We start from the raw sequence: 21,304 nt of genomic DNA, 5'->3' as shown, positions 1-21,304 counted from the left end.
TCTGTTCTTCTAAATTCATCTTCTGCTTCTTTTGTTAACTCACCCTGCCACCTTTAATTGCATCATAATCCTTTCTTGCCATTTCATCTTTGCCCATTGTGCCCCACAGACCTCACTTTGCTAACTACAAAATCCCGGAATTGGATTTGTGACCTTGAACTCGGTGCACGCCAGGAAAATCAAGGCAATTATGAACCACATATAAATGCCATGTCGAATAAGCAATTTCCCCTCTAAAATATAACTATATAATCTAAAATAAAACTATATTTTGGACTGTTGGTAGTCCTATTGGAAATAATATTTGTTCCTTTTAACTCAAATGCAATGGGCCTGTTATGTATTTCTAGTATTTTGTATTTTTCTCTTATAGATGAACTGTTCTGTGAGGAATTCCTGCAACTAAACAAGAGATAGTCCATTTATTTAAAACTACCTCCAGTGCATCTCTTTCTTGTTTAAGTGGCAGTCAGAGTCTGCCCCTCTTGGTAAAAAAGTGAAGCAAAATGCAGCGCTCAATGCCAAATTTAGACATGCAGTTGGGAATGTGTTTCAATAGCTCTACCTGAGCTGTGGAAAAGCTACTTGAGTACAAAGGTCTGCTGAGTGTCATCATTGGTGACAGGAGCCCTGCTCTGCCCCAGAGACAAACCGAGAGGACTATCCAGGACATCAATGAAATATCCAGTTGCTGATGGCTGAAGTTGCAATTCAAGAGAAGTGCACCAAACCTACAGATACTCACCACTTGTAAACAAGAATAAAGAAGCAGCAATGACCTGAATAAACCCTTTAGCACAGCACTGCTGAAAGGATCCAGCCAACTGCCAGTGCCAGGAAATAATGACTCAATTCATCACATGATGGGTCAGGAGCTGAGACACAATTTTAAAAATAAAATTAAATGAGCATAATAATTCTTCCACATTTAATGGACATTTGCAGATGACTGCTGGCCAATATGGTAGGCAGTAACATTGGCAAGGGAAAAAGCCAGTGTAAATCCCATAGCATTTTATACTATTAAGCCGGCTTTCTATATTTTCTTTTGCAAGAGCCAAAATGATGGGCTCACATTAAATTGAGTGTCAAATTTTAACAAGTAATTCTGAGACAATATATTACAATATAAATCAAATTGCAGATAGGTCCTCTTTCAACCAACCAAATTTGGATCTGCAACATTTCTGTGCTAGTGCCAAGTTTATTTCTAGTGTCTTCAATTCAGAGCTTGTGAAACCAAGTCAAAACTGTTTTGGCAGCAGAATATTGGCCAGCTGGACAACTTCAGCAAGCAACTAACAACATTGAGAAGTAGCCATTTGGTGACTTAATGGTTGACAATTTATTATTTAATTTTTGTGCAGGATTAGCATGAAAGGAAATGTCTATGCTTTCATGCATATCTGAAATTATCTGGAGGGGTGACTAAATGCTGAAGACAGCATTGGAGTCATTGTCCGGTAGGCGGCGCGACTCTCGTCTGCAGCGGCCTCTGCAGCCCGTCCGCATTTTTATTATTTTTTGTCTATGTTTCTATGTAGTTTTTGTTATTTGTTGTTGGGGTGTGTGTGTGTGGGGGGGGGTGGGGTGGGGTGGGAGGGAGGGGGTAACTTTTAAATCTCTCCCTGCACGGGAGACCCGACCTTTTCTGTCGGGTCTCCGTTGTCGTTGGGGCTGCAACGAGGAGCGGCCTCCAACAGGAGAAGACCGGGGACTCTGGTGCCGACGACTCACCGTCACCGTCGCGGAGCTGGCCGAGTCCGGAGCGGGTGGAGCGGTGGTGGAGCGCTACTGCTGCTGCGGCCCGACCTCCGGAGATTCGGAGGCTGCAACTGCGGGTCTGGTGGACGGCGGCACCGGGAGCCCGCGGGTCCCTGGAGGGAGACCGCTTTTCAGGGCTCCTGCAACGGCGACTTCTCCCGCCCGAGTTGCGGGGTTGAAGAGCTCCTGGAGCGGGGCCTGACATCACCGCCCCGCGCGGCTTGGAATGGCCGCGGGACTCTGCGAGCGCACGCCGGGGGCTCTAACATCAAGAACCTGGTGTGCGACCTCGCACCACCCGGCGTGGCTTTAATGGCCGCGGGACAATCACCATCCGGGGGCTTTGACTTTGACATCGGGGGGGGAGAGTGCAGTGGAGAGACAATTTTTTTTGGCCTTCCATCACAGCGATGTGATGGATGTTTATGTAAATTATGTTGCGTCTTGGGTCTATTTGTTTGTAATGTATGGCTGCAGAAACGGCATTTCGTTTGGACCTCAAGGGGTCCAAATGACAATTAAATTGAATCTTGATCTTGATTGGATAAAGGGGGGTAAAAATGAATTGAAGACTGTTGATTAAGATAGATAAGCCTTCATGCATTTCATTTTATATCACAAGAAACTTGTGAAACTGAGAGCAGTAGTGGAATTTAAATCAGTTTATCCCACTAAATAGGAGAGCGGTATTTTATTCTACAAATCTTTCAAGCTTTTTTCACAGAGTAACAAGATTAATTCACAAAATCATTACTTCACACAAGGCAACCAGACAGTTAAATTTTCATGTACAAGCTATTTTATGTCATGAGAAGGTGGTTTGGCCACAGCTAGGGAACTTGAGCTAAATTAGCAGAGTATTATGCATTCAGACGCAAGAAAATATGAATCACAGCAGTCTAGCATTAGACTACCACAATCAACAATAATTCAGTCCATGGAAATAAGTGCTCCAGTTTAGCGCCCTGTTTGCACACATACACCAACAATTTACCACACCTCAAGACTGTTCCAAAGGAAATAATGTGTAATAAGACCAGATTTGAAGTATGATCGATAAAGTTTGTAATCAAATCAGCTTCAGAATATCAACAGATATGTGATATTCAACCAAGTGATTTGCAGAAGTAAAAATAGAAATTTAAGTACAAGATTGCACATTACAACTCAGGCTGTTTAGGTCAGACTGGGATTACAATTTAAAGAACCAGTATAAAAAGTAATAACTTTGTTGGGTCTTAGATTGGATATTATGGTGTGCGTTTGGATAGAACTAATGCAATTCAAAAATTCTGAACAATTGTCTTATGTAATTCTGTTATAAATGCTTGTTACAGCTTTGAATAGAGCAAGCTGCTTGGTTGGTTTTATACAGGATGCTCATGTCCGATCTGAAACTGGCAGTTTTTCCTGTCTAGTGACAATGCGGTATTTCGGCAAATCAGCATTGTTAACCCAAGGCAGCTTTGTTACTTGAACTAACAATACTTGCAACAATTACCTTCAATTTTTCAGTAGATTTTGCACGAATATGCAAGAAAAAACTAGCAGAGAAATATTTCTATATGAAGTAATAAAAAAATATTTTGGATTTCTTACGGTAGAGGGTATTCTTATCGTAACACACAAATACAATAAAACTGACAATTCAGCACTCCGATTTCGGGTGGCACTAAATTAGCAGATTATCCAGTCCATCAGACATTGCTCCTATTAATAACCAAATGCTATTTTATTTTTACTTTAAATACAGTAAATATGAACTATACTGAACATAGAAACATAGAAATTAGGTGCAGGAGTAGGCCATTCGGCCCTTCGAGCCTGCATCGCCATTCAATATGATCATGGCTGATCATCCAACTCAGTATCCCGTACCTGCCTTCTCTCCATACCCCCTGATCCCCTTAGCCACAAGGGCCACATCTAACTCCCTCTTAAATATAGCCAATGAAGTGGCCTCAACTACCCTCTGTGGCAGAGAGTTCCAGAGATTCACCACTCTCTGCGTGAAAAAAAAAACATTCATAATATTTCAATACTGTCTGGCTTCAGTAAAGCAATAAACTTAAATACAATATTTAATGAATCAATATGCTAGAGGTGACTTGGGAAGCTATCTGTGACAAGATGAGTGCGGAATTTATCTAAAATCATTTAAACTGTTGTGTATGCAGACATTGTGCAAAACAAATATTAGCAGTTCACTTTGTGATCAGGAGCACAGAAAATGGCTGATAGTTAGTAATAAAGGAGCCAGATGCTGAACTATTGAGAGTTTCTGAATTGCATAACAGACAAAGGGCCTGTCCCACGAGTAAAAAAAGTAGAGATTTTTTCCATGGCGACCTTTTTTTACTCGCGGGCATTTTTCAACATGTTGAAAAATACTCCGCGACTTAGCTGAGTTCTCGAGTACACGGGGCCTACTCTAGAGCATGAAGGAGAGTTACAAAGACCTCCTACGACCTCGTGTCGACCATGCTGCAAGTATGAGTCGAGGGCAAACTCGCCAGAACTCGCGGATTAGGTCGCCCAAGTGTGACAACCCTTTTAGTTTTACAGTACAGGTGCACCTTTTATCCGAAAGCCTTGGGACAAGACACTTGTCGGATTTCGGACATTTTCCGATTTCTGAATGGAAGATTTTTAGTGTAGATCAGGTAGGTAGCGCGGGCGGCTTGAAAAGTCTGGAGCGGCTGCCTCCTCCCCAATGAATCAATATGCATAAATGTTAGTCACTTAGTTTGGAGGGATGTTATGTGGGTGGTGGGGGGGGGGGGTGGGGTGAAGGGGGAAACTTTAATTCTAAGTCCCCTACCTGGTCGGAAGGCGGGGAGTGGTCAATGCCTTACCGGGTCGCCGTGCAGTAAGCTCCGCAGCGCTGTGCAAAACCAACTTAGCAGCTGGGGGCTTTGGGCGTCCGGCGGCGCCGGTTGGAGCTCCGACCCCGGCAACTCTACTCCTGGCTGCGCGGCGCTCCAAATCCAGCGTGGCCAGACGCCCGCAGCCCCAGCTCCGCGATGTTGGGAGTCGCGGCGTTGCAGCGCTGGGATACCAGCGGGGAGCGGGCAATGCCTTACAGGGTCGCCGTGCGGTAAGCTCCGGAGCGCTGTGGCTGCCGACACACAACATCACGGTGCTGGGACTGCGGGCGTCCGGCCGCGGGCCGCGCTGGATTTGGAGCACCGCGCAGCCAGGGGTAGAGTTGGCGCGGCCGGACGCCCGCAGCCCCAGCTGGGAGTTGGCGGCCACAGCGCTGCGGAGCTTACTGCACGTCGACCCGGTAAGGCATTGACCGCTCCCCGCCTCTCCGACTAGGTAGGGGACTAAGAATTAAAGTTTCCCCCTTCACCCCCACCCCCCCCCCCACTCACTTAGAAGCCCTCCAAAATAACTGACTAACATTTAAGCAATGATTTACAGATGTTTAAGTGTCTCCCCAGTCTCGGGGAGGAGGCACCGCTACAGTAATACAGACCTGGGTTGACCGTGGGTCGTGTCGGGTCAAGTTTGGCGCCAAACGCGAGCTTTGGTGTGCAGACGACATCCTGGTAAAAATGGCCGGTTTTCGGAGTTTTTCGGTTTCCGGAACTACGGATAAAAGGTTGTGCACCTGTACTATGAAGAGCCAACATGGCAAAATAAATGACAAAGACATTTTATGGCACTGAAAAAGGGCAGCCAGCTCAATTAGTTTGCACCAGCTCTTTCAGTCAGTTCTGTTACCTTGTTCCTTCACTTTGGCCCAGCCAATTACTTCCCTTTTGAACGTTCTTATAGACGTTTGTTGTTGCAACTCTTGCTGGCACGGAGTTTAGGATTGGAACAACTTCACATTCCCTTGTATTTTTTGCCCATCATGTTAAATCTGTGTCCAGATATAATATAATATGTAATATTTGAATCATCCACCAATAGGGACATTGACCTAAAGCCAACTTAAAACAATTGCACCTTTGTGCACCACTCTATTGAATCTAACCTTTTTATTCCAACAACTACTTCTCCCGTCCCACTTAGTAGCCGAGTCCGTTTATCCTGGAAGCATTCCATTAAATATTTTCTGTACCTCGAAGCCTTAAAAATGAATGTTGTGTTGTGCTGCCCATAAGTGAATGCACTAGTTCAATAAATCGCCAGACAGTGCTATAAGACAGACACCACAACCTTTATACACTTGGGTTACATTTATGAAGATACATACTGGTGCCTTTTATATCTGCATATCCCTTAGAACCATAATTTGACTATTTTTGCTCTCATCCCCTCAGAAAATGTATCACTTCACACTGCTTTATTCAATTTTACCTCTCAAACGATTGCCCTATATGCTGACTACGCCCCCTGCAGTTCATTTCTACCTTCTTCAAGTTTGTTTCCTAGTTTGATATCATTTGCAAACAATAAAGCTTTCTTCCCCACAATCGCACATATTTTATGATGGTGGTGCAACTGGGAGCTTCACTGACACTAATCTGCCACCTTGAATAACAAATTATCTCAACACATTGTTTTACTTTCTTATCCATGTTATCATCGACTCTAAAATTCAAATCAAATAAAGATTTGTTTTGAGTGGAACCAACTATTCATTAAAAGGAATTTATTGCATTCCCTTCAACTCTATCTCCAAAATCAAAAGGCTAGTAAAACACGATTGGCATTAACAAATCTTAATCCATTTCATTCTCCAGTGATACCAGTGGCCAGCATAAAAGGACTGATCAATTTATCTTGAGCATACCTCTTTTTTGTCTTCTATTTTATTACCCCATCCAATATGAAGATAATACGTCTCAAATATCGTGGCTGAACAGATCTTACACATTTTCATAAATTCCCTGTTGATTTTTTTTTTAACATTATTCAAGGATTTATTATTCAATGATTTATTATGCCAAGTATCAATATCCACTCAGCAGCTCTATATTCCAAATCAAGAGTGTCACCTTCTCTTATTTGTTATCTTTTCCAGGAAACTTAATGTCTGCTTGCATCCTTTATCCAATCATTTTTCAGTTATTGATACTCTATCTCATGTACAACTACCTGTGCCCAGAGATCATCAACTACATTCATCGCACTGTGCTTTATCGATGCGCATTCCAGATCTTTGCCTTCTCCAGACCACAGCAGTCTGTTCCCAACTAGTATTGGACTACTTGATACTCTCATTCTATCTAAAACCCCCCCAAAAATTATTCACCCCAAATCATTGCCCATTTCTCTTTCCATAAATGTTTAGCTTAGTTTATTATTGTCATATGTACCAAAGTACAGGAAACTGTTTTTTGTTGCATGCTAACCAGTTAACGAAAAGACTTCACATGATTACAATCAAGCTGTCCACAGGGTACTGATACAGGGTAAAAATGCATTAAAATCCAATTAAGTCCTATTAAAGATCTCCAATGAGGTCAGTCAGTGGGAGGATAAGACCACACTCAAAATGGGGAGAGGATAGTTCAGTTGTGTGATTATAGCTGGGAAGAACTTGTTGCCAAATCTGGAGGTAGACACAAAAATAGATGACGTTTCGACCCGAAGCGTCACCTATTCCTTTTCTCCAGAATAGCTGTCTGACCTGCTGAGTTACTCCAGCTTAGTGTCTACCCTCGATAATCTGGATCATCAAAGATGCCCTAATCATGCCATCATTTTCGTTCACAGTTATCGGAACATGGAGGCTCGGACTCGCATGTCAGAAAAATATTATTTCCTCCACAACAACGCCCAAAGTCTCCACTACTCCGTTTTGGGAAGTATAAGAAATTGATGTGATATATCAATCTGTGCATTATTTCTTTCCAAATGCCACCCTTAACTATCTGTACTGCCAAAGCATTTTCTGCAAACTAAAAAAAGAGACCATGAATCTAATGGTGGAAAATTAAACAAAACTTCTCACATCAGTATGAAATATTGGCAAAACACAAATCAGATAAGAAACTACATTGCAGCCTCACTGAACAACATTTTCCACTGCACTTTTTCATGTAAAATCAAAAAGCTAATTTCTCATGGAAAATTTCAATCTTTTGGACAATACCTAATTTGGAATCAAACTGCATGCATGCCGATTCAATGGAGAAGGGGAAAAGTAAACTGTCCATCAATCCCTCTAATGTGAACATAATATTGTTACATTTGGGCAGAAAACAAGTTGCCAAGAACTCTGCTGCGATCTTTATTTAAGACGAGAAGCACGATTTAAGGCGAGGAGAATAACAGGGATACTTGAGGCTTTTAGATAGGCACATGAATAAGCAAGGAAGGGATGGACATGGATCACACACACAGGCAGGGGAGATTAATGTTTAAGACACAGACAGTGTGGGCAAAAGGGTTTGTTCATGTACGGCATTGTCAGAAACTTGGAACATAGAACAATGAATGGCATTAGAATGAACAATGGGACTGACATTTCCATACCACAAGCTCTCCAACCACAAATAGTGAAAACTGTTAGCAGAGTACGACTATAAATCATTTAACAACAAATACAAGAAGAACACGTTTGAGACAATTCCATGGCAATGTCAGTTCCTTATTTAGGAACCTATTGTTGTTAAAGTCAATAATTGGCAAAACGCGTTTAAATGAAAAACTGTGACGTGTTAATCTGACAAAATATAAAGTGCCGGAAACCCAGCAGGTCTGGGAGCTTCTATGAAAAAGGGCAGGGTTAATCTTTGAAATCAAAGAGGAAGAGTCTTTAACTTGAAACATTAATTCTGTAGTCCTTTCCATACTTACTTGAGCATTTCCTCTAGCTCATTGATGTCTGTTATTCAAGTTTCGACAATCTATTTTTTCCATTGATTCCATTTTGTGATTGTGAATATTGAGAAAAACAAATGGGGAACCTTCTCATTCCATGCACCAATTTGTTTAGTGCTTCTCCTCCTACCTGCTCAGTGCAAAGGTCAGGCAAACATTACCTGCATATATTTTAACTAGGGTTTAAGATTAGTTTAAAACATGCGGCATGGAAACAGGCCCCTCGGCCCTCCGAGACCACACCTGCAATCGATCACCTGTTCACATTAGTTGTACATTTCACTTTCTCAACCTCCTCCTGTACATTAGGGGCAATTTTATGGAGGCCAATTAATCTAAACACCTGCATGTCTTTGGGATGTGGAAAGGAAACTGGAACACCCACGAAGTCACAGTAGAACGTGCAAACTCCATAAAGACACCAACAGAGTTCAGGATCAAAGCCGCATCTCAGATGCTGTGGGACGTTGCGGACTTAGCCTGAAGAAGTGGGGCTTCTCGGACTCTGACAAGTGCAACTGTAGAGAGATACAAACAATGGCCCACCTACTGACTTGCGGCGGAGAGGCATGCACTGCGGACGATCTCCGCAGAGGCAAAGATGTGGCGCTGGCTGTGGCAAAACGATAGCAGATCGTCGTCTGACACACGAGTGAACGAACCACAAAGTTCCACAAACAATACCTGTTCAAATATTGGAATATCTATTTCAAGTTTGGTAAATTGTAGCCAAAAATCAGGTTTGTAGGTTAATTGGCTTCTATAAAATGGTAAATTGCTCCTCCTGATAAGGTTCACTTCTTAATAAACAGACAACTCGAAAAAACGTTAGGTAGTCCAACTCAAGCTTTACTGATCATCTGCCGGCGGAAGCGACAGGGTTGCGCCAGTCAAGTAAGCTACACTCAACTTCCCCACGCCACCACTTCAATGAACAAAGCTTGGCACAGTGTGTCACTTAATCATATCCCAAAGAGGTTATTCATGGTCACAGGAGTTAATCACATTCCAAAGAGGTCAATACACATCACTACACGACGAATCTGAGCTTGTCAATTGGTAGACACATTTCAATGGCACCGATCATTGTCTCAATACACCAACCTGAAACAAGCCTGGGCTTGTCCATCCCTCTAATTAATCCACTGGAGCAGGCCTGCTCGAGACGAAATACAAGCTACAACCAAGTCAAGTATTCCACTATGTATCTTTTATATATTTAAAAGCATTTAACCTTTTCACAAGTGAGGTGGATTGTACTAGTGCACGGGGAACACTGGTCGGCATGGGCGCTATGGGCCGATGGTCCTGTTTCCGCATTGTATCTGTAAAATAAAAATCTTAACAAAGCTTCCCCTGTTCGTTAGTTTATAAAAACATCTCTGAATTTGATGGATAGGTTCTCTCCAGAACAGTCAGTCTCTGCATGCTAAACATGGTGCAAAATGGAATCCTGATCCAGAAGAGAGTTAATTCACAAAGAGTTAAAGATGAAGTTGGATCTGAGAACTTTGAGATAAACATAATGTCCCTGAAGCAAGGTGAAACAACCTATAAATAGAGTGATTTTATAATGTCCATTTAATCAAGCAGAATGCACGTTCAATATTATTTCTCTTTGCAAATAAGCACTGGCACTATCTTTTCATTGTTTTATTCATACACGGCATTTTTGTTCACGATATTTAGGAATCACCCAGGGCAGGATTACATAATTGGCACCATTTAGTCCTTCTCAAACCAGTGTTTTTGCTATTTAATAAAGCACAGCTATTCTCTTTGGTATCTGGTTATTATTAGAACTGGAAATATCTTTTGAAAATCCAGGTCCAACATATAAAGCAGTATTCTTCAGATTGCTGGTTGAATGTGCTGCGCTGTCATTTCTTATTATATCATCGTGGTTATTTTAGTTCATGTTATTGACAGTCATAAAATTGAGCAAGCCTCATGTTGTAACGAGCAACAGGTATTTTAAGATTCCTTTTTATCCTGGGAATGCAAAAAGAGTAGATGATTGTCCTATCCCCATTCTTCCCTCACTACCATTCTACAACTGCAGGGAAAGAATACATGCATTAAGAATCCAGTGATACTACTTTTTTTTCCTCGATGATGTTGGTGACAACAGCCAAAGTTTGGAATAGATTACGATCCTATTATGACACTAAGCTCTTTCAAAATTGTGCATGAATGCAATATTTTGGTAAAGCTCAACAACACCAAGGAAAGGGAATGAATAATTAACATCTAAAGATCAATATCATAATACATAATGACCACAAGACTCCAACATAATTAAAGGGAAATTGTCAAAGAAAATGCAAGGCTAGATGGGTTTAACAATGTAATCCCTTCAGCCATACAAATGGAATGTTCATCAGCATATTAATGTAAAAGATTGAATATTTTTTATTATTAAGTCAAGAGAACAATTCTCCATTTATTTGGAAAAGGCAACAATACCGCGGAAAAGAAAATATTCATCTGGGAATACATGCAAATACATTCTTCAGGAGCAGAGAAATTTACAAATAGGGGTGGACACAGCCTAGTATCACGGGTACAGACCTCACCACCATCAAAGGGATATATAAAAGGCACTGCCTTAGAAAGGCAGTGAGCATTATCAATGATGACCCTGGCCACACTCTCATTTCATTCCTGCAGAAAGTATAGCAGATGACCTCCAGATTCAGGAACAGCTTCTTCCCAATAACCATCATGTTATTAACCAGTCAGGTACCAACTAAACTTTGAACTATGAACCATCTGTGTTGTACTAGGAACTTTGGGCTTTGAACTATTGTTTATTTTTATATATTGAACTTTGTGTGCTTTCTTATGTTATCAATTAGGTGCTGTGTTTATAAACCTCTTATGCTGCTGCAAGTATGAAATTCATTTTCCCTTTTAGTTCATATGATAATTAAACATTCTTGATTTGACTCCGAGATCCTAGCCTGGACTAAGTAAATACAATTTAAAACACCAAAGACATTAAATACTATTATTACCGTTACCCAGTTTTGAAAGTTAATCTCATCCCGTGTCAAATTTTGCACAACACACAATTATCCAATTGGCTTAATTTGTTGCAATTTCCACAAGCCTAATCTATTGCACAACAATCGTGAGTGGTTTTAATGAAGCTTTCGTAACCTGTAAATAACAGCACAGTTGCACAGCAGAAGGTAGTAGTGACGCAGCAGTAGAATTGCTGCCTCAGTGCCTGAGAGCAGGGTTCGAGCCTGACTACAGGTGCTGCCTGTATGTAGTTTGTAGTTCCCCCTGCAACTTGTGGGGTTCCTCCACCATTCTAAAGACATGTAGGTTTGTAAGTTAATTGTCTTCTGTAAATTGGCCCTAGTAGGTGGAATAGAACTAATGTGTGGTTGATGATTGATCGGTGTGGACAGTGGGTCGAAGAGCCAGTTTCCACGATTTACCTCCAAACTGAAACTACCAGTGACTCTCAGCAAAAAGTTGTGAAATTAGGCTTGATGCACAGGTTGGTTTGAAAACACTGCAAAATGCACTGACCTGATTTCACAGAGAATCATCTAACAAATTAACATTCACTTTCATTATAATGTAACAAGCGTGTAGTTGAATATTTCTGTTGGTGCCCTTCCTGTTACTCAGATGCTCCCACTGTGTGCAGTTCACAAGCTTCCGGCTGCTGTTGCAGGTGTGTGTTGCCTTGACTGGTTCAAGACTTCACTAAACCATTCTGAATACAGTCTGAAGAAGGGTTTCGGCCCGAAACGTCGCCCATTTCCTTCGCTCCATAGATGTTGCTGCACCCGCTGAGTTTCTCCAGCATTTTTGTGTACCTTCATTCTGAATACATGATGCGTTAAGAGTTGATGAACTTTTACATTCCAGGCACAGTGCACATGATTAAAAGCTGCATTCAGTTGCAGACAGTACAAAGCAATCAGGTTAAGTGACAAAGGTTTTAAAATTTAAATATGGGGGAAGGGCAGAGAGACAAGACAAGTAAATGAGGACAGGAATTAAAGGCTCAGAGAAGCAAGTGAATGAGAGCAGGCCGAGCCAAGAACAGGTTATTTTACCCATTTCCACTAAAAATTATGGTGCCTGTGCTTTTATTACAATATTACTTTCCTGCACAAAACCCATATCCCTCTTTCCCTTAAAATTCAAAAAGCTTATCAAAAGTCTTCAACATATTCAATGACCATGCTGCCTCAGCCCTCTGGGAATTTCAAATATTCACCAGTCTCTTGATGTAGAAATGTTTTCTCATCTCAGTCCCGAACAACAAAACCTTTGCTCAGATTCTGCATTCCTTGTTCTGAACATGGGAAATGCCATCCTTGCACCTACCCCATGAAGCTGCTGAAAAAATGTGTACATCTCAATGAGATTGCCTCACGAGGTTTTACAAAGTAGAGCTTAGAAAATGTAAATGTTCCAACTGTTGATAATTTAGAACAGGAAGGTGCAGATGGGCAAAGCTTAAGACACAAAAAAAAACATTGAACAGCTTTTACTTTATATGTACTGTCTACATTTGGCAACGGAAGGACAAAGCAGTCAAATAAATGTGGGATAAATGAGGGCAAGTGTTAAAGGATGATGCCTGATAACTCCATCAAATTATATAACAAGGAAATCCAGATGCTGGTTTATTGCAAAGAAAGGCACCAATACTGGAGTAACTCGGTGGTCAGGTGGGCTCTCCGGATAACAAAGTGTCACCAATCCATGTTCTTCAGAGATGCTGCCCGACTCTGAGTCTTTCTTTCATCGTAATCATTATTTGATTCAACTATGCCTAGTGCAATGCAGAAATAAAACAGTACATGGTCAATGTAAACAAGCCGCTGGGTATGACCTACTGTATATAAAAAACTCCATTATATTAATGTGCAAGGCAGTAGATTTACCACTGCCCTCACACCTCAATCTCTATCTATGGGGACAGTGTGGAGAGAGCGTCTGGGCACACACATTTCGGAGGACCTCACATGGTCCACCAACACCGCAAGAAGGCACAGCAACGACTGTTCTTCCTAAGAACATTGAAAAAGACTGGTCTGCCCCAACAGCTGCTGACAACCTTCTACCGCAGCACCACAGAGAGCATACTAACACATGGCATCTCTGTGTGGTATCTCAGCTGCACGGAGGCGAAGAGGAGAGCTCATCAGCGCGTCGTCCACAGGGCGCCGAAGATTATTGGGATACAGCTACCAGCCTTGGAGGGCATCTACTACACACGGTGCCTCAGGAAGGCCGTCAGCATCCACAAAGACTCCTCACACCCTTGTAATAGTCTGTTCGAACTCCTACCTTCCGGCAGACGTTACATGGCATTCTACGCCCGCACCTCCAGACTCAGGAACAGCTTCATCCCCAGATGCTCTGCTCTGAACCGGCCCTGCTGAGTGCCCCCCACCCCCATGAACTGTACAATGTAATTTTTTGAAAGTGGAGACTTCCAAGCAAAAAGAAAGCGAATACAGGTCAGGCAGTTATTCATTGGCTATGAACTTGAAGTATATCAGAGTGCGAGGAAACAGTAAAGCGGCTGTCCCACTTGGGTGACATAATTGGCGAGTTTAGAAGAGTTTAGGAGAGTTTGAAAAAAAATGTCATGTTGAAGACCTCCTTCGACTATGTAGAAGACCTCCTCCGACTATGTTGAAGACTAGCTATGACTAACTTCGGGAAAATTGGACACCGAATAGTGGAGAGTGAAGCCGACCTCCTTCCATCTCCCTTCGACTATGCTGAACACTATCTACAACTACCTTCGACTACCCTCGATTACCTACGACTAACATGCCGACCTACTACGACTAAACCTACGAGGGGAAAAAAAGGCCAATTTTTTCGATGGAGGCCGTTTTTTACTCGCGGGCATTTTTCAATATGTTAAAAAATACACCGTGACCTAGCTGAGGCCTCGAGTACACGGGGACTACTCTCAAGCATGAAGGAGAGTTACAAATACCTCCCACGACCTCGTGTCGACCATGCTGCGAGTATGTCGAGGACAAACTCGCCAGAATTCGCGGATTAGGTCGCCACAGTGGGACAGCACCTTAACTACTCTTAGATTGTCAAAGAAAGTTTAGCCCTTGAACTAAAAAGATCACTTCACTGATAACAGTTAGCATAATAGATGCATTCTGGCAGGTTATCTTCTCATCTGCCACTGCATACACCAGGTTTAATCGCTTCTAAAAGCCACGCAGTTTCCACAATGCTTCTTCAGTTATTTTAGAGTGCAGTAGGCAGACCCTGTTCAGGCGGTAGGTACCTCATCGCACTAATCGTCGGGATGGAAACTATGCAATTTAGTTCAATTGAATGAATTTACATATTGGAAGATCACGGTTTAGCTGCCCATGACAAAATTCACATGTTGGGCAACTGAGTTTCATGGTTCTGTCATGAGCTTGTGGAAACAAAACCTTTTGAAGTATCTAGTTGCTACACTGAAATATAACCCAGTTCAAAATTAATTACCTATTTACACTGAAAATGCATCTTATAAAGTGAAGTTATGTTTCTTTCGTTCAATTCATGGTACTGGGGAAGAATTTTCTTCCAAGTGATTGGCAGACACGTTTCCTCCAGGTGAAAGGAGGAACGATGCAGGAGAACCTTTCCAGTTCCGAAATGAACTGCCCAGGTGTGACCAAAGGCATGGATCACCTGGCGGAGAAAGATTGAAGAGATTCGAGGTTTGGCTTGTGGGCAAAATAAATAACATCTTTCTTGAATGAAAGTGACTGTTAGTTGAATAATAGCAACAATTATTAGAACTGAACAAGACATATTATTTTTTTAACTATGAGAGTTAGAGACTAAAAAAGTACACCAAGCCAACTGATAACCCAAGATTGTTGTGCAGACTTCGTGTTATTTGGGAAATTCCAAATCAACTTGATATGTATTTGCTGCCATTATACCCCAGTGATTCATGTAATTTCACCAACTTTTGTGAAAAAAAATCCATTGTGGAAAGCATGAATTCCATTAAGCCTTTCACAACCTCGGGGTTTGCCAAAGTACTGACTGGAATAAAATACTTTTGGTTGCATTAAATCAGAAAAATTATTGAAAATCAGAGCTGTTTGAAAAGAGAACCATTGACAAATACAACAGTTGATGTGAAAAGCAAATGTATTTAAGGGAACCTAGCAAGTAAATGAGGATGGGATAGTAAGAATGACTTCTTGTCAGATAATGAGGATGTCTGTCTGTGCAGGGACAAAGTGCTGGAGTAACTCAGCGGGTCACACAGCATCTCTGGAGATAAAGGATGGGTGACGTTTGGGTCGGGGCCATTCTTCAGTCTGAAAATAAGGGGTGGTGAAGGAGTGAAGAGCTGAGGTGAAAAAAAAGACCAGGAGCATGTGGAGGAAGGAAATGCAGATGCTTGTTTAAACTGAAGATAGCCACAAAATGTTGGAGTAACCAGCAGGACAGGCAGAATCTCTGGAGAGAAAGCTTTGGGAAAGGTTTCGGGTCGAGACCCTCTTCAGACTGAAAGTCACGGGAAAGGGAAAGGAGAGCTATATATGACATTATGACAGGTCCAGTCATAAATGACCTCAGGCAGGACAGTGCCTGGCAGGTCCATTATTGGCTCAGGAAGGCGTTCTTGGGAGAAACGATCTCGAGAACTGTGGAATTAGTAAAACAAGGAAGAAGGGAGGGAGGGCGGCGGGAGTAGTGTAATAGTAGTAAATAGTAGTTAAAGAGCTCAATGTTCAAACCGCTGAGTTGTAAGCCATCCAAGTGAAGTATGACACACGATTCCTTCAATTTACGTGTGGTCTCTGCACTAATAAGCGAGTTCGGTATTCAGACTGCGCATGCCCAGGTCAAAGGTCACTATGCATAAACATTGCTGGAAAGCAGTGGAGCTCTGTACATACACCTTCATTTCTTCCGTTTTTTTCCAGCTTTGATTCTTCTAGGTATGTAAATACTGCTTTCAAATTAAGAAATAGTTGTATTTATTGTTCCTTTGTTAAATGCTAAGATTTTGTCTTTTTTATTGCTTCATGCTTTTGTGAGTGAGTGACATTGGGCCCGGGACTGGTGGGGGGTGGTGTTTGGCTGGCAGTCCCCGGCCCATCGGGGAGCGAGGTTGCCGCTTTTTCTCCGCGCTGGCTGTGGGCCTGGGGCCGCTGGTGTCACCGGCCCGGGGCTGTCGGTTGGCCTGGCTGGAGTTGAAGAATTCCATTGCCTTGAAGTTTGCAGGATAATGAAACTTGACAGACACTATCATCTTTGTGGTCCAGTCTGGAATACATTAATTGTCCTATAATGTGACCACACGGCACCTCCGTTCCTCAGATTAAATATAATTTTACACATAAATTATGAATAAAGATAAGAATTTATACACTGTTTCTTCAGCCAGCGCTTCATTCGCTTTTTCTTTATGGTGAATGACCTTTGACAAATCCAATGATTTCTTGATTTTGCGGAATACCGAACTCGCTTATATGGGCATCTCTGAGAAATCACAAGCAGGTCACGGGGAGAACTTACAAACTCCGTACAGATAGCACCCGTGGTCAGTATCGAACCCAGGTCTCTGGCGCTCCAAGGCAGCAACTCTACCGCTGCACCACCATGCCGCCGTTTCTACATATGCATTCAACAAGCTGCTCAGGGGAAGAAGGGGATGGACATTTGTGCAGAACACATATTCCCAACCAGACAAGCCTTTTGTAATTTCCCCAAGGAAACCTAGATGCATAAAAAAGCAACAATATGAACAAAATGAGGATTTAAAAAAAATCTGTTAAATATTATTAGAAACCTTTTATAATGTGTAAATGCAACTTCCAAAGACCACTTCTAATTGTCAGAGGATGAATTTCCTCTTCCAGTACTACTGCATTGGTTATATTGAGTCAGCTAAGGGATCTTCTCCTCTGTTGCTTACTAGTTTGTATTCAACAGACAATTGTTTAGCTAAAAGCCTCTTCAAAAAAGTGTTAATGTTGTTTAATAACAATAGCCCTCTTTTATGACGCATGTCAATGCATATTCTTGCATGAATTCAGAGACATCAACAGTTAAATACCGTCAAAATATTGAGCTTCACAAGAGGAAGTTAGTAATTGTTCAATAATCCCAAATGAAAATATTTACAGTGCAATAAACAATGCCCTTGAGATTCGCAAGCTTCTCACCTGTTTAGTAACATTGTGACATAAGCACAGTGTTGACAATGAGCTTTAGCACAATAAACATGATAGCGAAAGGATCTCCAACAAACAAGACCGAGGACAGTTGAACAACGGCATTGGTGATGCTACAGGTAACACTATAGAGCTGACATATTGACATGATTGGTTTGATAAAACAATTAAACAAACCTAGTTGGTCTGGTCTCACCCTGTGCTTCTAAATTAATCGTGCTTCCATTCAAAGCAAACAATGATCCCTCTGTATTTGTATCATGAACATTTGAAATGGACAATAATGAATGGACACAAAATCTAGAAAATATTTGTTGACCACCAATTTTGTCCCCCTCTTACTTTTCTATGCTGTAGAATAACTGGTCCCAGCAGAGGTTTCCCCTTTTATTAGTTACTCTGTAACTTTGTATTATTTTGATCGACGTACACTATCGTTTTTAATGATTAGTGTCATGTTGTGACTTGGATGGTGGCCTAACCATTAATTTATACAAGTTTCTTCACTCTTTAGTGTGTGCTATACCCATTGTTAAACTCAAAATGCTGCTGCACTCAATTTCATAACTACTTTTGCCTCTAACAAGTGCACTGCTTACCCCTCGAGAACCTGCGTTTTGTCAGTGCTATCTATCATTTACAAAACAAACGAACATCATTTATCAGCACCGTCAAATCGTTATGTTCCAGAATTAGATGCAACCATGAAATCGCAAAAAGACATTGATTGATTGGGTAAATAGTTAAACGTAGAAGCAGGGTAATTTCAACCCAGATCAGGGCTACGATCAAGCACTCTGGGCTGAACAGAAATACAGAGCATTTTTCTAGTGCCAAAAGCTCGGAACAAAAGTCGACAAAGATTTGGATTAGTTACAAAAGAAAAATCAAAAAGGCCAGTGGAATGCTAGCCTTTGAGGTTAGAATACAAAAGAGATGAAGTTTAGCCATCCTTATAACAAAGCCTTGGTTAGACCACATCTGAGGCATTGTTTATAGTTCTGGTCATCGCACCCGAGAAAAGACTACAATGGCCTTAAAACAGCATTGCTACTTTTCCAGGATATGATACTATTGAACCGAGATCAGTCGAGCTTTCAATTTCTCTGCCCAGACCCTTTGTTAGATCCTTTTCAATACTATTAAACATTTCAACATTAAGACTAAAGATTTAAATTAAGCATTTTAATCACATTTGAACCCATGAAATGAAACCTTCGCAGAGACCTTATTCCCATTTGCAATGAAAATTATACATCGAGGGCAATCAATTTATAGCCAAATCAATTATTTTTAAAGTTACAATACTGCCCAGTAAACAGAAAAGAAAAATCTACCTGTGCCACATTAAAACAGCCAGCCTCAGAGTATCTTGTTCAATGACGAGCTGAAATTAAGCAAAAAAACAAAAAACATTTACATGTATTGCATTATCACCAGGCTTTTCGCTTACAGTTTTAGTTTAGTTTAGCGATGCAGCATAGAAACAGATGCTTTGGCCCACTGAGTCCGTACCGACCAATAATCCCCAAACATTAACACTGTCCAGGATATACTAGGGGCAATTTACCATTTTACAAACCCATTAACATACAAGTCTGAAGAATGGTCTCGACCCAAAACGGCACCCATTTCTTCTCTCCAGAGACGCTGCCTGTCCAGCTGAGTTACTCCAGCATTTTATGTCTATCTTCAACATACAAACCTGTACATATTGAGTGTGGGAGGAAACTGGAGCTGCTGTGGAAAACCAACACAGGTCACGGGGAGAACGTACAAGCAAGCACCCGTAGTCAGGATCTAATCCAGGTCTCTGCAACTCTAAGGCAACAACTCTACCACAGCCCCACTGTGCCGCACAGTTCTTAGTCAACATTATCAGTTATAATAAAGGCAGCACGGTGGCACAGCAGTCACCACTGCACCACAGCTCGAGAGATCCACGTTCGATCCTGTTCCCAGTCTGTGCAATTTATGTTGTTTGCACATTATGTTGTTTCCACAAGCCTACTGGGTGATCAGCCATGATCATATTGAATGGCGGTGCAAGCTCGAAGGGCCGAATGGCCTACTCTTGCACCCATTTTCTATGTTTCTATTCTCAATACGAGTCTCAGAAAGTTCTTCAGCAGTAAATTTTTTATTTTCCAATTTGTTCCCAAAATCCTAAGCACTTAATTCATGTTGCGAAATGTGTGAAAAATATTGCTCAGGAGCTATTCTCCCTAAACTTAAGCATTCTACAGCAAATATCCTTGGATCAATTGTTTTCTAATTTGAGATGTAGAACCTATTTAAACTGGATAGTTTGAAGTGATTGCGTAAATCTAAAATACCTGGTAGCTAAACAAGGACGACTGTTCTGTTTGAAGAAGCTTTTCCACAGTTCCATCCCAAATCAACTTCTTTACACCATACATTTTGGGAAATTAACACCTTGGTGGAATTAATAACTAAACTTGTGACCAGTCTGTAGGCTATCTCAACTGCTGGGCATCATTGCCATACAAATATTTATATTACATGGATGAAAGGGATATCCTCATCCAAATTCCCTCAAATCCAGGGGGAGTCATCATTAACAGAGGCTGACACATGCATTGAACAGATTGAATTTAAAGTGACTCCCATAAGGGACCAAGCGCAGGCTTGGCGATGGGCCTCCTCCATTGCCAGAGTGAGGCCCAGTGCAAACTGGAGGAACAGCATCTCATATTTCGCTTGTGTAGCTTACACCCCAGCGGTATGAACATTGACTTCTCCATTTTCAGATAGTTCTTGCTTTCTCCCTGCTTCCCCTCACCCTTCCCAGCTCTCCCACAAGCCTACTGTCTCCGCCTCTTCCTTTTTTTTTACCCCCCCGACATCAGTCCGAAGGGTCTCGACCCGAAACGTCGCCTATTCCTTCTCACCATAGATGCTGCCTCACCCGCTGAGTCTCTCCAGCATTTTTGTCTACCCATAAGGTTAGATCAATATTCAATTGGGTTACAGCCACCATGTAAAATAGAATTTAAAAAAAATTGATGTCTTTTCAATATTGTTTATCTTTGCATTTAGCATGTACATTCAAGCAATGTTTTTTAATTTTTTATTTTTATAAAGGCATTTGGAAAGACATATGGATAACAGTTTAGAGGGACATGGGCCAAATGCAGGCAAATGGGACTAGCGCAAAATGCCAACTTGGTCGATACAAATTGGACCTAAAGCCTTATATCCATGCTGTCTAACTCGATGATTTGCCTATTAGCAGTGAAATTTTACCCACTTCTCTAATCGCAAGGATAAATTGCTGGAATAGATGGCTGCTTTCCAAAAATTGCTTTCAGCGCTGGGAAAAAGACAACAAATGTGCTTGTCACACTGTGCAAAGCAGTCAACCAATAACCATGTTTCAAGGAAATTTAATGAAGTTATTTTATAAAGTTGAACGACCTCTCAGCATTGACCTTTAATATAAACTTATGCACTGGTCCAGCAGAATAACAAAGTAAACTTTTACCATCTTTATGTGCATGAGCACAATCGAAAAGCACAATGTAATTATCTTA

At 41.5% G+C, this 21,304-nt stretch overlaps 1 protein-coding gene across 3 annotated transcripts in view; it reads right to left on the bottom strand.

Moving 5' to 3' along the window:
- LOC129703593 (cytoplasmic protein NCK1-like) overlaps positions 1 to 21,304 on the bottom strand; it is a 143,674-nt gene that overhangs the window by 59,204 nt on the left and 63,166 nt on the right. For 2 of the 3 annotated variants that reach the window (XM_055646186.1, XM_055646187.1), the window contains exon 2: positions 19,088 to 19,137. The exons of the other annotated variant lie outside the window; for it this stretch is intronic. The gene's annotated coding sequence lies outside the window, so the exon portion shown is untranslated. The remainder of the gene's footprint in view (positions 1 to 19,087; positions 19,138 to 21,304) is intronic. 3 annotated transcript variants of the gene reach the window in all.

This window comes from Leucoraja erinacea, chromosome 14 (genome assembly GCF_028641065.1).
Source record: "Leucoraja erinacea ecotype New England chromosome 14, Leri_hhj_1, whole genome shotgun sequence".
Classification (NCBI taxonomy): domain Eukaryota; kingdom Metazoa; phylum Chordata; class Chondrichthyes; order Rajiformes; family Rajidae; genus Leucoraja; species Leucoraja erinaceus.
The sequence above is the reverse complement of the archived record's forward strand: the minus strand, read 5'-3'. Positions and strand labels throughout refer to the sequence as shown.